The sequence below is a fragment of the Sapajus apella genome, unplaced genomic scaffold (genome assembly GCF_009761245.1).
Source record: "Sapajus apella isolate SASKATOON/1434 unplaced genomic scaffold, GSC_monkey_1.0 scaffold29, whole genome shotgun sequence".
Classification (NCBI taxonomy): Eukaryota; Metazoa; Chordata; class Mammalia; order Primates; family Cebidae; genus Sapajus; species Sapajus apella.
This window is the reverse complement of record NW_022436969.1, coordinates 1,408,561-1,429,530: the sequence shown is the minus strand read 5'-3', so window position 1 is coordinate 1,429,530 and position 20,970 is coordinate 1,408,561.

Sequence of the window (20,970 nt, the reverse complement as noted above, 5' to 3'; positions counted from 1 at the left end):
TGCCAATAAAATGTATGATAAAGCTTTTCCCTGTATGTTTAATATTTCTAATCCTCTTTCTTCTGTATTTCCAAATCCTCTGCTACTCCATGCTTCATTCTGAATACTTACGTGTACTCTATCTTCCAATTTTTCATTCCCATTTCAACCATATCTAATCTGCTGTTAATACTCTCTATTGATATCTTAATTTCTGTTATTAAAATGATAAGTTATAGAATTTCTATATGGTCATTTAACAAATACAGGCTGACTATCCCTTATTTGAAATACTCAAGATAAGAAGTGTTTCTGATTTTTTTTTCAAATTTTTGAATATTTCCAAACATAATGTGACATCTTGGGGATGGAAACCAAGTTGAAACATAAAATTTATTTATATTTCATATACACTTTATATGCAAGGTCTGAAGGTAATTTTATACAATATTTTAAATAATTTTGTGTATGAAACAATGTGTTGTAGGAGCCAAGGGAAAATTTCCCCTTTACCTTTGAATGTTCATTGAAAAATTGACTTACAAAAGGGAGATTAAGAGGAGAAATTGTATACAATGTATTAGTGTGCACAGGGGAAAATCATGAAGTGATTGCTCCAGCACACAGCAAAGTGCAGATGGTTATATGCCTTTCTCCTTAGGGGAAAGGGAGTTGGGGAAGTGTGGGTAATTTTGGGGGGGGGGCAGTAAATAATTTTTAGGGGAATTCAATTGACTTGAAGAACATAAAATGGCCTGGGACAAAGTCTGTTGGGCCCGTAAAGTGGATGATGATTTGTGACAAAAATTCCTCCAGGTATGTTGACAGATGTCCATTTTTCCTTTTGTGATATGAGTTCAGTTCACGAAAACGCAGGAAAGAGATTTCAGGTAATTGTTTTGTTCTTTGATTGGTCCAGATTCAGGTTGATAAGGGGAGTTCAGAGAAAAACTTTATCCTATGCGTTGGGAGACAGAGGCTTGAGAGACGTGGAATTGGTGGGGGAGGCCAGAGAGTCCTTGAGGTTTTTACTTCAGTTCAGCATGTCAAACCACCATGTACAAGGACATCAGTTTCTGAGCCACAACAGTGTTAAATCATAATATAGTTTTAGAGACTAATACATGGTTTTGTTATCATATTATTAGAGAAATTTCATCAGAAAGCATCTTTCAACATGCAATGATTAAAAATTACTTTTGCTTTTATTCTTTAAAAAGCCATTATCTCTAGCAAAACAATTTCTTGATATAGAATAACTTATTTTGTCCTGATCCTGAAGTTGAAGCTCTGCTGTTAATCCGAAACCCAGAATTTTGGATTAACAGCAGAGCCATTTTGAAAAAATATGCCCACAGTTAACACTGGCTACCTTTTTAAAAAACAACAACAACAACAACAAAAAAAAACAGACCCATAGTTAACACTATTTTTTATATGTTTATACCTATAAATCAAAATCTCTGCATCACTCTTACATGAGATTGTTTCATAAGTGAACATGTAATAAATAAATATAATTCTAGTTATATCGAATAGTAAATTTGGCCCAGTATAGGAAGAATTTTGCTAGAAGAAATGAACAATTGATTGAAGAGCACTGTGTTACTTTTAAATCCAGAAAACTTAGTAGTATAGAATAATGTTTACATTGTAAGACTGAATCATACTATAGATTTCATAGGTATTTGCTTAGGGGCTATATATTTATATTCACTTTTGTCCTCTTATCTAGTTTCTTGAGAACTGTACCACAAGGTCAGTCCATGCTGTTGACTAGCCACGAGGGCTTAACGCCTCATGACACTGAATGGAAATGGTAACTTCCAGTGAGTTCTAATGGCAAGGTGACCCATGGAAAACGAAGCCTACATATCTATAGGTCACTCCAGCAAAAACCCAAATAAATTCTAAAAAGAAAGAAACAGTTATGAACAAACAACAATGGCATAGTGCACCTTTGCAATAAAAGAGGTGTTATTATTTTTTATTTTTTTTTTGGCATGGAATCCCAGTGAATATGAAACACAAATAGACAAATGAGATAAACAACATGAGAAGATGAGCCAACCAAAATCTGCTCCCATCAAAGACAAAACCCATGGGTCAGATTGAAATATTCACTCAGTTCATTTGTTAAACACCCCTGCATTAATGTGATTTGAAAATCAAAATGATCCATTGCTAACACCATGATTCACCCTGTTTTGCCCTGTACTGTTGGAGACATAGCTACCAGAAAATGAAAATGTCAACTTTTTCTTTCCACACTGTTGATTTGTAATAGTTTTGTTGAATATTTGGAACTATGTAGTTTTTACAATGGCAAGTTGGCAAATTTGTGTTGCTAGAGCTAACATAACTCCTTAATTTAAAATTATGTGTTAAGGAAATACATCTATGAGACTTTATCAAAACCGATAATTTTGATATTTTCTTGCCACTTTCCTAGATGAGTTATAAATTTGATTGTCATAATTCAAAGTGATTTAGAATTTACTTATTTAAGTTAACAGATTGTTTTAATTAAAAGAAAAAGCAGTCAAACTGAAAAGCCTACAGATAAGTCTTCATGATTTTTAAATAATCTGACAGCTGAAGTTATGTTATTAAATTTGAATGGTTTTAAAGGAAATTAACCCTCACTCCTCCATCCATCCAAAGTGGAAAGTGATACACCTGCTAACGGAAAGGGTCCTAGAATTACTCCTGATCTGAGATGACATTATGATGAATCATTGGCATACACTTGAAAAGAACTGTTAAGGTGAAACCATTTTGTAAGCACTTTCTACCAAATGCTGAGGAATTATTTGATAAGCACTTTTACACTTTGCACTGGAAATGTTCATTTGGATGTCATCTCCTCTGGTCATCCCTCTTTAATTTCCTTACCTATTCCTCTTATTTGAGAAGTGTTGATAGTCCTGCAGAAGGCAATTCTTTTGAACTCTGCTCAGGATCTCTTAGGTAATAATTTTGACCCACAGGGAACTTTAAAAATTCTCAACACTTGTCTTGCACCCCAGACCTATTAAAAACCTCTTGGCGTGGACATAGATATCTGTGGTTTTATAAAGCTCTCCAGGTAATTCTAGTGTATAACCAAGTTCAAAAATCTGCAATAGCTCATAAAAATAATATAAGCGACACTTCTTAAACTCCGTATTTTCAATCCATCTCCAGAGATTGTTTACCTGAAGAGTGGGATAAGAACATAGGAATCAAAATTTTTAAAAATAATCCTTAGGTAATTTTAATACAAATTGAATATGTCCCACATTTTGAGAAACACTGTCATTTGGGAATTGGATTTTCTCTGCATTTCACTTTATCAATTACCCCTTTCTCACTTGTCAATCTATAATGATTCTTTAATGCATAAAATCTTCTTTGTTTCTACTACATAAACAAAATTCCTTCCTCCACAGTTCTATCTTTGTAATGTACTGTTCTCTTTCTTTTTAAAAAAAAAAGAAAAAAAAAAGTGTTTCAACCCAAGTCTTAAGCTTGCATCTGTCCTTCCACACTCTATTTATTCTTTTGCTCTGGGCCAGGTTCATGGGCATGCCCAGTCACACACAGATGAAAGCTCAGAAGGGCCTTTCTTGCATTTGGCTTAGTGCTTTATTGTCTTATAATTCTTAACACTTTTAAAACAAGAGATCCTGCATTTTCACTTGCACTGAGCCTCAAAAATTATGCAGTCAGTTCTACTCCCTTCACTATCTTGCCATTGTAAACCTCTCTTGTTCTCAAATTCAATGGGCATTTTATAGTTTTACTTCTTTTGACTGTTGCATCTTTTAATGTTGTTGATCTTTATGTCTTTGAAATGCTTTTGTATCTACTTTTACTCCATTTTCTTCCAATTCTCCTGTATTTCAGGCTACCTCAGTCTCCCTCACAGGCATTTCTTCCTCCAGATACCTTCTACACACTGCCTTTCCTCTGCATTCCATTCTTATCTTTTCCAGTAAATTTTCAGTGGTTATCCTCTCACTAACTGATTGCACTCGCACCTACAAGAGTATACACCAAATTTCTAAAACAATGTCATTGATGCAGACCTCTCTACCTAGACTTTACCCAGAAACCAAAAGCCACACTTATTTTTTTCTAAATTATTCTGATCTTGTATTCCTGACAAGAATTACGCCCTCCTTTACCCTCCTTGTTATCTAAAAAAAAATTTGAGGCTGGACACGGTGATCATGCCAGTAATCCCAGCACTTTGGGAGGCTGAGGCAGGTGGATCACTTGAGCCCAGAAGTTCCAGACCAGCCTGGCCAACATGGCAAAACCCCATCTCTACTAAAAATACAAACATTAGCTGGGTGTGGTGGCAGGCGCTTGTAGTCCCACCTACTCGGGAGGCTGGGTGACAGAACAAGAGTTTGTCTCAAGCAAACAAACAAACAAAAACTTGAGAATTAGCTGCAATCCTCTAAGTCAACTCTATTCTATAGCCTTATCACCTGAAAGTCTTCTATCTTATTCTTTCCTGCCATCATTATTTTATTTCAGATCTTTTTCACCTCTCACCCACAATTGTAATATGGTTTTAAGTGTTCTCTTTGTTTTACATTCTTTACTCGTCTGTTCTCAATGATAGAAGAGCGATCTTTCGAATATGCAAATCCAACCACAAAAGTTTTATAATTTCAATGCGAAAATAGCCTGTGATGGTTGTTCTCAACTCTATGAAATAAAATAGTTTCTTTTCACAGTAAACAGTATGTAAAAATTCATTTATTAACATAAAAGAAAATTCATAGAAGATATATATAGACCTACTCCAACAATTTTTTAAAAACAATATAATGTCTTTAAGATATATAAAAGAGAAAATTACTGAAATAAGATTGCACATATTTTAATATTTAAATATTTTGGAACAATTGCTCCAGAAAACATGTTACAACAATAAAATATATATATCCGTGAAACCATGATGAATATTGTTAATGTGTGAAGCTCAATGTTCCTTACACCAATGAGATTTTCTAAAATAGTAGACAATTCTTGATAACAAAAGGAATAACAATCTTCCTTTATTTTGTATGAAAGTAGCAAAACTGAAAAATTATATATACATAGTAATTTACTTAATTTTTTTGACAAAAATTTTTTGTCAAAAAAATTCACTTTTTTTTTTTTGACAAATAAAGTTGGGTCTAGATGCATTGTAAGATGACAAACATCACTGGCTCCAGTTCACTAAATACCATCTCATCAATCTCCCTTGAGAATATGAGGCTTGAGGTTCCATTGTAAGCTTAATGCTTTTTCCCTGTGCTAACCCCTTTCCCTCCCACATATGTTCCATCAACTGCAGTGTGAAGAACAAGTTTGTTCCAAGTGGGTTTTTTCAATGATTTTAACATGAAAATCTGTAGGAAAATGTATATTTTTTTCTAAATTCCAAACCAAAACTTTGAAAGAATCTTATAGGTCATCCATTTGAATTGTGTACTATCATTTAATTTCTGATTTTTAGTTGAATCTGTCATTTTACCAAGATTTCTTTCTTGGATAAGGCCTAGACATTCATACCTCAGAGAATACATACTTATGCCAATACCTCTTATTAAAAATCAATTGAAAGATAAAAGAGACTTTATGATACTGAAAAATTCTCCTCCTCCATCTGTACCATGGAGTTGGTTGTCTCTTGGAGAAAATCTCTTCCTTAGTTGTTAAAATTGTTAAAAATAATGGGAAAAAACTCTCTCTTTTAAAATGTTTGATATATTTTAGTTTCGATAACACTTTACGACTAGAAGCAAGGTGAAGAATGAGTAGAGATACAATTGAGAAATCAATAATCGTATAACAATAAGGGAATTGTTAAACTATGATGGTATTTTCTTTCCCATCTATATTTCTTAGCTTAATATGCATGCATGTAATTTATATATCAATCTTATTTAGAGTATTTACATTAACACACTCAAATCCGTGCTTCTGTAAAAGGCTACTACAAGAGCCTGGCAATTCAACAATTATATAATGAGGACTTCTACCTCACCCTCTTCTATATTGCCTCCTATATCTCAGTGTCTAGATCCTGAAGAACCACATTTTCCAGATTTCTTTGTAGCAATAACTCTGAGACAAAGTGGCTCCTGCTTGAGAGTATCACTTAGATATGATTAGAAAGGAGGAAGGAACATTCCCTTGCCTGTGGCACTGTTAGACAAGTGCCGACAAATGGGAGTGTTTTTGTTGACCACTCCCCATAATCCAGTGATTTGTCAGCAGTCTTCTGGGTGGGTGTGAGGAAGTTGTGCTGTTGGTACCAGTGGCAGCCACAGAAGTAGAAGCTTTCTGCCCTCAGGATCACAGAGATGGTGGTTTAACCCAAACTCAATAGAGGTTTAGAACCCTAATTTTTCACCCCTCTAGTCTTTCCAACATTTTTGTAATCTGCTGGAGATGAAAATGTTTGATGAAAATGGGCTTTCTCCCTCTCTCTCTCTGTCTCTCTCTCTCTCTCTGTCTCTCTCTCTCTCTCTCTCTCACACACACACACACACACACACACACACACTCACGCACACACACACACATACACATACATATATATACACAGAAAAAGAAAGAAAGAAAAATAGCCAGGTGTGGTGGTGCACACCTGTAATTCCATCTAGTCAGGAGGCTGAGGCCAGAGAATCACTTGAACCCAGAAGGCAGAGGTTTCAGCAAGCCGAGATTGCACCACTGCAGTCGACCCTGCGTGACAGAGGGAGACACCATCTCAGAAAAAGAAAAGGAAAACGAAATTGTAAAAATAAAAACAAATGGACATTCTAGAGCAAAATATTAACGAAATTTTTAAAAATATGGGTTGCATAAGATAAAAAAAGATTGAACACAAGAGAATATGAGATTGGGGAACTTAAAGAGAAGTCCATAAAAATCATTAAAACTGAATAAAATTCAGTCATTTTGAAATTTTCCAAATTTGCTTTATTTATTTTCTTTTTCTTTTTTCTTTTTCCTTTTTTTTATGTTTTTGTGTGTTTTTGAGTCAGAGTCTCTCTCTGTCACTCAGGCTGAAGTGCAGTGGCATGATCTCAGCTCACTGAAACCTCCGCCTCTTGGGTTCAAGTGATTCTCTTGCCTTAGCCTCCCAAGTAGCTGGGACTACAGGTGCTTACCACCATAAGTGACTAATTTTTGTATTTTTAGTAGAGATGGAGTTTCACCATGTTGACCAAGGTGGTCTCGAACTTCTGACCTCAAATAATTCACCCACCTCAGGCTCCCAAAGTGTGGGGATTACAGGCGTAAGTCACCACACCCAGCTCCAAATTTGCTTTAAAAAGCAGCACAAATAACCAGAAAATAATTTTTTAAAAATTAAAAAAGCACTCTTAGGTTTATTGTATACTCACTAAAAATGTGTATCAAGTAGAATAAAGACATTATAGAAAAAAAAAATCTGGCAGAGGTTTAGATTTTTTCAAGAATAAATCTTCACTAAAATAGGAATATATATACATATATGACTACACACATGAGTATATTATATACATGCATACATATATACAATACAATTTCTTTTTTAAAATAATATCTGGTATTATTCTCTATTTAGAAGGTTAAACACTGGATCAGTGGTTTACAATATTTAAAAAGTTTAAAAATGTTTCTCCAGTATGCCATTTGAAGACACCAATGAAAACTATGAATTTGACAAAGCAAAATTAACACTTGCACATCTAGAAAAATTTCTATGAATTTCAGAGGACGGGTATCTCTTCAGAAAGAAGGAAAGAAGGAAAATAATACCCAGATATTATCTACAAGAAGAAATTTTAAATGTAACAGGTAATTGTAAACTATATCTTATTTATTTTTTTAAATGCATAGAAAATTAATTAAATTTCTAAAAAAAAAAAAAACAGTAGCAATGCTTCATGGGGCTAATACCACAAACAGAAATAAAATAAATGATGATAGCACAAAGTGTAGAAATAAATGCAAAGGCTATTGATTTGATTATTAATCATTATAATTAAGGTGGTGTAATATTAATTCAAGATGGATTGTGATAAATTAAAGATAAACGTTATAGTCTCTAGAACAACCAATAAAATATGGTTCAAATAATTATGAGTAAAATATCAATATAGAAAATAGAATAGATATATAAAAATATGTAATTAATAAAGGCAGGGAAGGAAATAAGAATAGAGAGTTCAACCAGAAAATAACAAAATGGTTGACTTAAACCTAAGCATATCAATAACTACAGCAAACATTAGATTGATGCAAAAGTAATCGCGGTTTTTTGCCTTTAAAAGTAATCGGCTGGGCGAGGTGGCTTACGCCTGTAATCCCAGCACTTTGGGAGGCTGAGGTGGACAGATCATGAGGTCAAGAGTTCCAGACCAGCTCGAACAACATAGTGAAACCCCGTCTCTACTAAAAATACAAAAATTAGCCGGGCATGCTGGCACGCATGTGTAGTCCCAGCTACTCCAGTGGCTGAAGCAGGAGAATAGCTTGAACCTGGGAGGAGGAGGTTGTAGTGAGCCAAAATGGTGCTACTGCACTCCAGCCTGGCAACAGAGAGAGATACTGTCTCAAAAAAAAAAAAAAAAAAAAGAAAGAAAGAAAAAAAAAAAGTTATGGCAAACCACAATTACTTTTGCACCAACCTAGTATAAGTAAATTAAAGTATAAATTCAGAGATTGGAGACTGGAGAAAAATAAGCATGATACAACAATAATGTGCTGTTTATAAGGACACATTTCAATAGATATTCAATTAATTCTTTATGATCGTCATCTTACTTGACATATATGTATTTTAAGAAACAGTTTTCTCACGTGGATCACTGCCAATCACCTAAGTAATTGTTATAATAGGTATTCAGTAGTAGTAGTTGGAGTAACAGTGATAGCTAAACTTATGGAAAGCTACCACGTACATCGGGTTGTTAACCACCAGGTGTGAAAGTTGGTTCATAAGAATAATCTCATGTAATAATTACAGCAAATTACTATGTAGTAGTAATTATCTCATCCTTGTTTTACAGATGATTCAACAGAAACAGAAGAGACAAGTGGCTAACTTCACACCCCACATTTAATAATTGAATTCAACTATAACTTTCTATGGTCTCTCAATTTTATTACTTCTATTCACTTTTCCATGCATCTTTCTGAATACAGTTCTGATTACATCACACTGCTGCTAAACACATTTATTGGCTTCCTATTACCCTTGCTTTCCTATTACTCTTGCTATGTTGACCAAACTATATGATGTGACTTGCCTTTCCTCCTAACATTTTGTAATTCCTAAGTATACCTTGCTGGATCTCAACTGAGTCCTCTCATCTGTGATTCCTATCAGCTGAAATCATTTTATTATTTTCCCACAGTATCTCCAAATAACTAATACCTATTTATCCTTCAGGCCCCAGTCTACTAAAATTCTTACAAACAACTTTCATAAACTCAGTGTTCAGTGTTCAGCCAAACCCAACCATCTGTATTCGGATGCATCCCATGTTCTGTATCTTACATTTTTCTGCTCTCAAAGTGCTCATGACAGACTAGCTCTTTCTTTGGGGGTCACACCATACATGTATTTATTTTACATGAGCTGGTTTTATATTGAGTGTAAGGCTAACATTCAAATACTTGATTTTTTGTTGATTTTTTTGTCTAGCATAGTTCTTAAACAGAAGCTATTTTATAATTATATTAACTTTGAAAAGTTCCAGGTCTTTGCTATTGTAAACAGTGCTGCAATGAACATTCGTGTGCACGTGTCCTTATAGTAGAACGATTTATAATCCTTTGGATATATACCCAGTAATGGAATTGCTGGGTCAAATGGAATTTCTATTTCTAGGTCCTTGAGGAATCGCCACACTGTCTTCCACAATGGTTGAACTAATTTACACTCCCACCAACAGTGTAAAAGTGTTCCTATTTCTCCACATCCTCTCCAGCATCTGTTGTCTCTAGATTTTTTAATGATCGCCTCTCTAACTGGCATGAGATGGTATCTCAATGTAGTTTTGATTTGCATTTCTCTAATGACCCGTGATGATGACCATTTTTTCATATGTTTGTTGGCCTCATGTGTCTTCTTTAGTAAAGTATCTGTTCATATCCTTTGCCACTTTTGAATGGGCTTGTTTGGTTTTTTCTTGTAAATCTGTTTCAGTTCTTTGTAAATTCTGGATAACAGCTCTTTGTCAGATGGGTAGACTGCAAAAATTTCTTTAGCTAACATCCTTAGTGTTGCATGCCTGAAGATGGACCAAAAATACTTACAAAAACATAAAAAACACAAAATTCACATACATAGTAAGCAGCAACCTTTTGCCAGACACATGGAAGATATTGCTTGTTTTTGTCTGTTTTGTCAAAGATCAGATGGTTGTAGATGTGTTGCCTCCGAGGACTCTGTTCTGTTCCATTGGTCTATATCTCTGTTTTGGTACCAGTACCATGCTGTTTTGATTACTGTAGCGTTGTAGTATAGTTTGAAGTCCGATACTGCGATGCCTCCCACTTTGTTCTTTTTGCTTAGAATTGACTTGGCTATGCGGGCTCTCTTTTGGTTCCATATGAAGTTTAAGGTGGTTTTTTCCAGTTCTGTGAAGAAGGTCATTGGTAGCTTGATGGGGATAGCGTTGAATCTGTAAATTACTTTGGGCAGTATGGCCATTTTCACGATATTGATTCTTCCTAACCATGAACATGGAATGTTTCTCCATCTGTTTGTGTCATCTCTTATTTCATTGATCAGTGGCTTGTAGTTCCCCTTGAAGAGGTTCTTCACGTCCCTTGTTAGTTGTATTCCTAGGTATTTTACTCTCTTTGTGGCAATTGTGAATGGTAGTTCATTCTTGATTTGGCTCTCTTTAAGTCTGTTATTGGTGTATAGGAATGCATGTGATTTTTGCACATTGATTTTGTATGCTGAGCCTTTGCTGAAGTTGCTTATCAATGCCCATCGATGATAGACTGGACAGGGAAAATGTGGCACATATACACCATGGAATATTATGCAGCCATCAAAAACAATGAGTTTGTGTCCTTTGTAGGGACATGGATGAACCTGGAAACCATCATTCTCAGCAAACTGACACAAGAGCAGAAGATCAAACACTGCATGTTCTCACTCATAGGCGGGTGTTGAACAATGAGAACACATGGACACAGGGAGGGGAGCACTACACACTGGGTTCAGTCAGGGTGAAATAGGGGAGCGGCGGTGGGGGGTGGGGAGCTGGGGAGAGATAGCAAGGGGAGAGATGCCAGATGTAGGTGATGGGGAGGAAGGCAGCAAATCACACTGCCACGTGTGTACCTATGCAACAATCTTGCATGTTCTTCACATGTACCCCAAAACCTAAAATGCAATAAAATAAATGGGAAAAAAAAGAAATATATACTATATATATATATATATATATATATATATAAAAGAAAACTTCCATATTTCAAAATTGAAGTAAAAAAAAATAACTATCTTCGTGTTACTCAGAACACTGAGTGTTCCGAGACTCAGTTTAAAGTGAACAAGCAAAGAAACTTCCAGATCCTAGCACAGGTTGTCCAGAAAAACAATAATCTTTATTGGGATTAGTATTGAGTTGCAGCACTGTTGACACTTTCAGCTCAAGAGGGCTTCACGGCCTCCCCACTCAAATCCTCACTTCCATCTTCATTCCCTTCCCCCTTTCTCTGTAGTCCTGGTTTTTTACTGAGCAATAATAAATGTATATTCTATGTGTTATAGATTCAGTTTTTTCTTTTATTTTTGTAAATTCCATCATATGTACTTATCCCACATGATAATCCCCAAATAATTTGAGGTTGCCATTTCTCTGTTTTCTATTAGGCAATAAACCACATGATGGCAGGGATAATTTCTATTCAGGTAATCATTATTTTCTTAGCATCTAGCGCAGTGCCTAACTCAGTGATTGGTCATTTTTGACAATAACCAAACTATGCCCAGAGAGTGAGTGGTAGCATATTTTATTTGGTGAAACTGGCATCAAACATTTGGTTCTTCCTGAAATGCACACGTAATTACGGAAAGAGTAAAAATCAGTGACATTCATATTATCACAACTTTTTTCACTATGGTACTCCCTGCCAATATCACCAAGAAAATAAGAATTGTTTATATTCTTGTTTGAATTCTGAGATTTTGCATTGAAAAATTAAGATAAGGGGTAGAGACAAGCACAGATAATAAAGGCACATTTAGGGAATTACAGTTAAAATAGTAAGCCTGAATTAGGTGAGAGAAACAAAACGATGCTTTCAGGAAAAATTGAGAGGAGAGAAAGAGAAATGCATACATATTGTGACAAACAGTTTTGTTTGGGAGTGGAGAGATTTGGGGGAGAAAGATGCCATTTCTGTAGAAGACAGATGATTAGGGATAAAAAATGGTGTATAAGACATCTGGAAGTATATTTTAATATATCTCCCATTCTTGCACTGATAATTATTGAGAGACCATTACAGCTTTGCTGTTTGTTAAATCAGCATTGATAGCTATTGGATCCAAATAATTACGGCTTTAACTTACATCATATTTGAGGAAAAATGACTTTATTAGAAAATTTTGAAAGGAATTAACTGATTAATGTCAGTTTTTAAACTTTAGTTGAGATTTCTTTCAAAATAAGTGCATATATTTCATACGAAAATTGAGATAGATACATTTGACATAAAACTTCTTGCAAATGTAAAAATTCTATCTGTGTTGCCTAACCAGCTCTTTTCTCTCAAGGACTTCTCTGCACTTGGAACCATACTCTGTGGTACTTAAACTTTAATTGATGATAATAAGGCATTTCATTTGTATTTTCATTTTCTTTCCATGGCCCACATTGAAAGACTTTAAAGTTAGCCATCAAAGTCCCTGGTTTCATTTGTTTTATCATCTCTTTTAATTTTTCCAAAGATTAAAATAACAAGAGCCCCTTTGAGATTCGTCTATCTAGGTTGGCAGGTAGGTAAACGTTTCTCTGGAGTGACATTCTCTCTTAGTGATGAAATTGCTTCTATCATCTAAGCACCTGTTAGATATCTGGTAGCATGATTTCAAATGACAGTTTCTATGATATACAGAGGAAGCACAGAAGATATTCTCCAGTGATTTCCCAACCTATGAAGAAAAAGAAAACAGAGGGTGGAGAAACAAAGTTATTTCCCTTAAACTGTTATTTATCTGTCAGTATAATTATATGTCAGGATTTTAATAAATGCAGAATACCTGGGATAATGTGTTTTACCTGGTTTTGCTCCAAAGCAGAAAGACCTTAAATGAGCTTAATATTATTCTATCAGAATAAAAAAAATAGTATTACATATTTCCTATTTAAATGTGCTGTAATTCCCTTTTTAGTTAAAATTGATGTTACTTTTAAAATAAAACATCATAAAAATAAGTTGTGACAAACACAACTTTAAATTTGTTATAAATGTCATTTAAATTTTAACTTTTATTTTCTCATATTTTATAAATGTAAGCAAACCAAATTTTTTGAATCAAAGCAATTAGTGTATAGTAAAATACTTAACGTTAGCTTTTAGACAAATGATCTAACAACAAAAATTGGTTAATTTAGTTGCTTTTCTTTCCCGTGTTAACCTTTAGTGGGAGCTTGGTATGCATTTTAATTTATTTTAAATTTATGCAAAAGTAAATTAGCATTTCCTAGCAATCATTTGTTTTGCATTTTTTACTTTCAGCCATTTTTTAAGCCACCTGCTGTATTTGCCTTATGTTCAAAGTACGCAGTTGACAGTTACTAATAATGCAGATTAAATTTGCTTATGATGACAGGCAAAACACTAAGTAAAATCAAAATAACATAATCCTGCATTTGTTTCCTCTGTTTAAGTGGTAGCTTAAAAGAAACAGGTCTGATTTGTAAAAGCATTTATTTATTACCATTTGGCAAGTCTTATTGAACTGAGATATGGGCAGCATGTGAAACAATATAATTAAACATTTTTTCAAGCATAAGTCTGTTTTATAAAGTTTAAAATGATGTGTTCAGTCTAAAATGTATATCTTGATTTTTTATATTTTCAGTAGTTATCAGAATTTGCCACTAAGATATAATATCATTAGTAAATAAAAACATCTAGGCTGAACATTTCTGAAGGCAAAAATTGTCAAGGCAAACAGATTTTCCATGTTGTGTGCATTTCTGCTTTATTCTTCTTGGTGTATTTCTAATGAAGGTATCACAAAACAAATACCCTTAAAATTTAAAAGATGGCGATGAAAACCTGACATGTGGGATGTTAGTTGTACTTTGTAAGTCTGTATTCAGAGAGTACCAAAATTATGGCTGTTGATAGTTGTCCCTGGGAACCACACACTTTTACCTGAAGAATTAGCCCTGCTTTTATGAATCTTTGCTGTGATTTGTGTCTATATCTGATGTTTCCGTGTATTTAACAAGAAAATTATATGGACACTCATGATCCCATAGTCTTTGCTACATGATTATTTCTTGGATGCTTTTAACTCAGGGATTATGTCTTTGACTTTATTGAGCCAAAAGCAATTCAAGCAAATTACATTCAATTTATCATTCTAAATAATGTAGAAATTAAAAATTATGCAGCATTCTCATCTATGAATGTCAAAATATGTATTTTTATTTAACATATTGAATTAATTATTGCCTATTTATATTATCCTAATATATATTTTACTGCGTTTTGTTCAAGCCATACATAAACGAACTCATAAGAGTTTATCAAAATGTGTGGAAGATTTTGTTCGGCCATTTCGGTATTCAGCCAGTCCTAGAAGGAATCAGAACATAGAAAGTTATATTAAAAATAACGATTTCTAACATTTGAGCACTCTCTGTGAGCCACTTTGTGTTAAATGTTTTTATTCACAATTTATTTAATACTCATATACCTCTAAGGTAGATAATATCATTTATCACCACTTTGTAGATAAAGAAAGTGAGGCAAAGATATATGTATACATACACACACACATATATATAAGATATATATATATATATACACGTATACACACACACACACACACGCACACACACACACATCTATATTGCAAGGGGTAAAATGTGTTGAGTTGCAACTGGAAGACAAACACAATGGAATGATTTCAGAACCTGTGATGTAATCATTCCAAGGTACTATCTATGTGATTCCCAGGGGGAGAAAGTAGAATGGAAACATTAGAACTTTGTGAGGGCTACTGGATGGACTCATTGGCCTAAACACTTTCTTTCTCCTACATGTAACATAAAGGAAAGAGGAAGAGTTTGCAAGAGGAGAGGTTGTGTAACAATACCAAAACCAAAAATCCTGGCTTTAAAAAGAGCATTTGGTTATCAGCTCTGGGATATGTAACCTTCTGGAACTTCAGTTGTCTAATCTGTTTATTGAGAAAAATAATGTCTATCAAAAGATTTCTCACCAGTAACAGTAAGAGTCAGGTGATAAAGGAATATTTTTAAGGTGCTGAGAGAAAATTGTTTTACATAAAAAATGTAACAAAAGTAGAAAATGACAACCAACTAAACTCACAAAGAATGAAGCTAAATAGTTATTATTGCGGACCCGCTATAACCCATAGGGTTTATCACTAACAAATCCTTTTTGAAGAAATAACGAAGAATGCATTTGAGAAAGAAGGAAATTGAGGACGTACGGAAGGAATAGCTTGTAAGCAGGAATAGTGCACAGGCATTCTAAATCTGAGGGCAAATCTAAATAGCACTGACTATGTAAACTCTGACCCCTTCTTCACTGAGCTTACAACCTATCAGGGAGGTCAATCAAATAATTCCTGACACTTCTCTTGAGTAGAAAAACATGCTGTTTATAGATAAAGATACAAGTAGTTGTTTTCATTCTGAATGTTAATGAGAGGATAAAATTTAATATATCTCCATGAGCATAATTTAAAGGTGATTAAAATATTTGAACATTGAAATAGATGCTCTTTCATCAGAAACCTCAGCTGCTATACTGAGCCATCAGCTCTGCTCCTTCTATAGTTTATGCTTTTGCTTGTAGTTTTTCAAACACACTACACTGTTATTTTTAGTTTTTACTCCTACATGTGGGGGACACACTTTCACCTACTCTTCAACTGCCTCCTTCAGATTCAGATTCAGGGCCATCTCCTGCTGGAAATCTTTCCTGCTCCTTTCTAAATTTATCCAATTAAATTAGACATTCCTCTTTGGTGCCCTAGAGTATACTCTATGATTCCTTTGTTTTGTTTGTTTGTTTGTTTGCAGAGTCTTATTCCTGTTGCTCAGGCTGGAGTGCAGTGGAGCAAACTTGTCTCACTACAGCCTTGATATCTAGGGCTCAGAAGATTCCTCCACCTAAGCCTCCTGAGTAACTGGAACTACAGGTGCACACCACCATACCATGGTAATTTTTGTATATTGTATAGAGACAGGATTTTGCCATGTCGCCCAGGGTGGTCTTAAGCTCCTAGGCTCAAAGGATCCTCCTACCTCGGCCTCTGAAAGTGCTGCAATTGCAGACGAGAGTCATTGCACCTGGACATGACTCCTACTTAAGTTTTCATAAACTACATTAAACAAATTTGTTTTTGTTAGTGTCCCCAAAAAGATGTTAAATTACTCAAGGCAAGATAATACGGTATTAATCTATTTTTTTTGATTGCCATCCTTTGTCCCATTTTTGGGATCATTGTCCCATACAATAACCCAAAATATAAGGCAAAATGTCAATTAGTATTGCAGAGAGCAACACAAATGTTGAAGTGGACTAGAGGGGATGTGTTGTAAGAGGTCTGATGTAATACTGACAAGTTTCTACAAATATGTCAGTGAAAAGATCCTTAAATCTTACAGTGGAGAACTGTTTCAATTGTTTAATTAAATATTTAATTGTTTATTACAGAGTAATTTCAAATTTATGGGACGGTACCAAACATCATACAAAAACCTGTCTTAAACCCTTCATCTGTATTCACCGATTTTTAGCATTTTGCCACATTCACTTTTCTCTTTGTATAAATATTATTGGTGCTGGAACAAGCAAACCTGATAGACATTTACAGAACTCTCCACCCCAAATCCACAGAATATGCATTCTTCTTAGGACCACATCACGCCTACTCTAAAATTGACCACGTAATTGGAAGTAAATCACTCCTCAGCAAATGCAAAAGAATGGAAATCATAACAAACAGTTTCTCAGACCACAGTGCAATCAAATTAGAACTCAGGATTCAGAAACTAACTCAGAACCACACTTCATGGAAATTGAACAACTGGCTCTTGAATGTTGACTGGATAAACAATGAAATGAAGGCAGAAAAAAAGATGTTCTTCGAAACCAATGAGAACGAAGACACAATGTACCACATTTAAAGCAGTGTCTAGAGAAAAATTTATAGCAATAAATGCCCACATGAGAGCCAAGGAAAGATCTATGGACACAGGGAGGGGAGCATCACACACTGGGGTCTGTTGTGGGGGACTAAGGGGAGGGACAGCAAGGGGGTAGGGGGTTGAGGAGGGATAACATGGGGAGAAATGCCAGATATAGGTGATGGGGAGGAAGGAGGCAGCAAACCACATTGCCATGTATGTACGTATGCAACAATCCTGCATGTTCTCCACATAGACTCCAGAACCTAAAGTGCAATAATATATATATATATATTAAAAATTAATTAATTAATTAATATGACTCCAAAAAAATAAAAATAAAAAAATAAAATTTTTCTCATTATTCAATAATTTTCTTTCTCCAAACCAGAATCCAAACCAAAATCACCCTTTGCATTTACCTGTCATACTTGGTCTCCTTTAATCTGGAAATTCTTCGTCTTCCTTGACATTTTTATTTTGGCTGATGAGACTTGTTGTTCTATAGACTGGGATTGTCTGGAGTTTGTTCCTGATTACTTTCAGGTGATGCATGGCAGGAACGCTACATGAGTGGTGTTAGCACATTAGGAGACACATCATGTCAGTTTGATCCAATATTGGTGATGTGAACTTTGCTCACTTGGGAAGATGGCATTTGCCAGGTTTCTCAATCATTGCATTACCACTTTGCATTTGTAATATGAGGAAAAAATAACTTCAGACTTATTAAATGTCCAAATTCTCACCCAATATTTTCAGCATCGATTGATCATTTCTGGATAAATTAATTATAATTACAATGTTACGAAAGAGGATTTTTTACTATTTCATTTTTTTCTACATTTATTCATTTACATTCCATTCTAAGGAAGAGCTTTCCCTTCTTTCCTGTAGGTTAGCTGATTTATGCATTTGTATGCTTATTTATATCATAACCTTGGTTCATGGATGCTTATTATTTTCCTTGAGTTTTCACTACTGTCAGTGTTGATTTTGGTGCTCAAATAATCCCAGATTTGACTAGCGGAAGCTGCTTCAAGTGGATCTTGTGGCCTTTTGTTACGTGCTCATTAGTTTTTAATTCTCTACTTTCTGACATCCCAAGATATTCTACACTCACTTTCTATTTCCCTTAATCCAGCTTTGGAATTAGACATTTCCCCATTGTTCTGTGGTTTGCAGGTTTATGCAAACCTACATAAAAATGTCAAGGAAGCTGAGGGGCTGAAGAAGGAGACTGACAAATCTAATTTCTCAGAAAGAAACATTTAATAGGGGCTTATAAACCTAAGCCATGTCCCAGGCAGCTCTGAGACAAGGCAGTGGATCCCTGTACCCTAACCCTCAGACCCAGGGCTTATACACCATAGGAATTTGCCTGAGCGCAGGATTCATGGTAAGTAACTGAAAATAGAAATTTTAGAGGCATTCCCAGAACTAGGGTTAATCAGAAGTCAAAATGGTGGATTAGCACTCAAAATGGAATTGCTTTAGCCTCCACATACGTGGAGATGTCATTACTTCTAATAAGGACAGTTATTTAGAAACTAAGGTATATGTGTTAGTTGTGCTTATATATGCATAAATTTACATACATACAAATAAGTCATACCTTCATACTGATAGTTCTGTTTTCAATTAAATACTGCAGAACTATTTGATGTTGTCTCCCATGCCGTATCAACGTATTTCTTGCACATGAGCACTCTGTAACTACAGCTAGGTAGCTAAGTGGGAACTCTGGCTCTCAGCATGAATACATGTCCTCATCTGCTCAGTCCTACAAAACACACAATGTGGTTTCAAAATTGCTATACCCTTATCACTGTGAACAACAAACATACTAATTAGCAGTCAACATTCTTAAAGGTTTTTTTACATTTAGAGTGAGGGAAGATAATCTGAGTAATGTTTTCAAAAGTTACTTGTGTTTATCTATTTTTACTTCTTTGTGGTGTGTTGCTAATTGGCAACACAATTTGGTTCATTGTTTTCCATTTTAATTATTTTCCTCATTTTTGTTTATCTAATTTTATTCATAAATATGCAAATAGACTCGTTTCTAAGTCAAAACTTTGCAAACAAGCACATGCAAAGAAATATTACATGGTTCACCATTCCTTTCCCCATATTTAAAATCATCCTCTGTTTGTAACAAATTTCATGAATTCTTGTTGCCTATTTATGTTTTACTTGCAACAATGAGGAATACATATGTATAAACACATGCATTCATAGATACATAACAGCATGCTACCTTTTTTTAAGTTTAACAATATATTTTGGAAATCACAAATCATTACATAACAATTAATACATAGCAGTCTCTTTGTATTGCTTCATCCTTTGCCAATATTTTAGGTATGAAATTCAGGTTATTTACAATGTTTTCCAGTATAAAACAATGCTATAACTAAAACTTATGCATATGTATTTTGTACTGTAGAAGATATTTCTTCATGAGAAAATTCTTAGAATTGAGTTTGCCGAGTATGCCTACTCAATTTTCTTAGATGCTTCCAAAGTCACCTCCACATATATTAAACCATTTTGTCTGCCTACTGGCTGTGTATAACACTGTCTACCCACAGCCTTGCCCATACACCTCACTTTCCATTTGACAAGTGAGAGATGGTATATCGGTGGAGTTTTAATTTGCATTTAGCTTACTATGGATGCATTTTTGAAGCATCTGTAATTATCCTTTTCTTACAGCTTACATTGAAGCAGCAGCAAATCCTACTAAACCTATCTTCAAATTTTTTCCAAGCCATATTTCTCACCAGTTCTACTGCCAACATCTTTAATAGAAAGCAGCATGATCACTTACCTATAAGTAATTACTCACCTTTGACTAAGTACATAATTACTTATCCAGCAGTTCCTTCTAACTGGACTCCTGCTTCCATTATAGTATACTCTCAACAAAGCAAAGTGATCCTTTTAAATTTTGGCAGATTATTAAACCCTGCTTAAAACTGTCCAGTGGTTTTTCATCACACACAGCTAACAGCCAAAGTTCTTGCAGTAATCCCAAACGCCCTAAAATCATTTCTGACCTCATTCCACCTGCTCCTCCCTGCCTTCCTCTGCTCTAGGCACCCACGCTAGGACTGCTCTCTCCTTGGGGCCCTGCACCGGGTCTCCCTCCCACCTGAAACACTCTAACTTCAGAGTGTAGCTAAGGGTCCACCAGTTGTCTGTTCACACTTCCCTTTCTTGGGGAGGCTCTCAGTGACCTCCGGTACACTGAGTTTTCTTCCTTTGTCATCTGTTTCCCCTGAGAACTGAAAAGCCTATGAAGGTAGGGACTGCCTGGTGATTACCAAGTATTTTTGATTAAATAAATAACATACAGTGAATACTATATTACTAAGAGAATGAGCTTTATTTTATTCTATTTGTTTATTTCAGTGACCAGAATACTAAGATTATAGATGACATTCTCTAATTACTCAAAAACTGAAAAGAAAGATGGCTTTTGAGGACATTTTTTCCCATATTATTAACATTTACAAACATACTCACTGAAAAATGTTTTCTCAGTTACAGGACAGATCCTTGTGAATACAATGAAGAA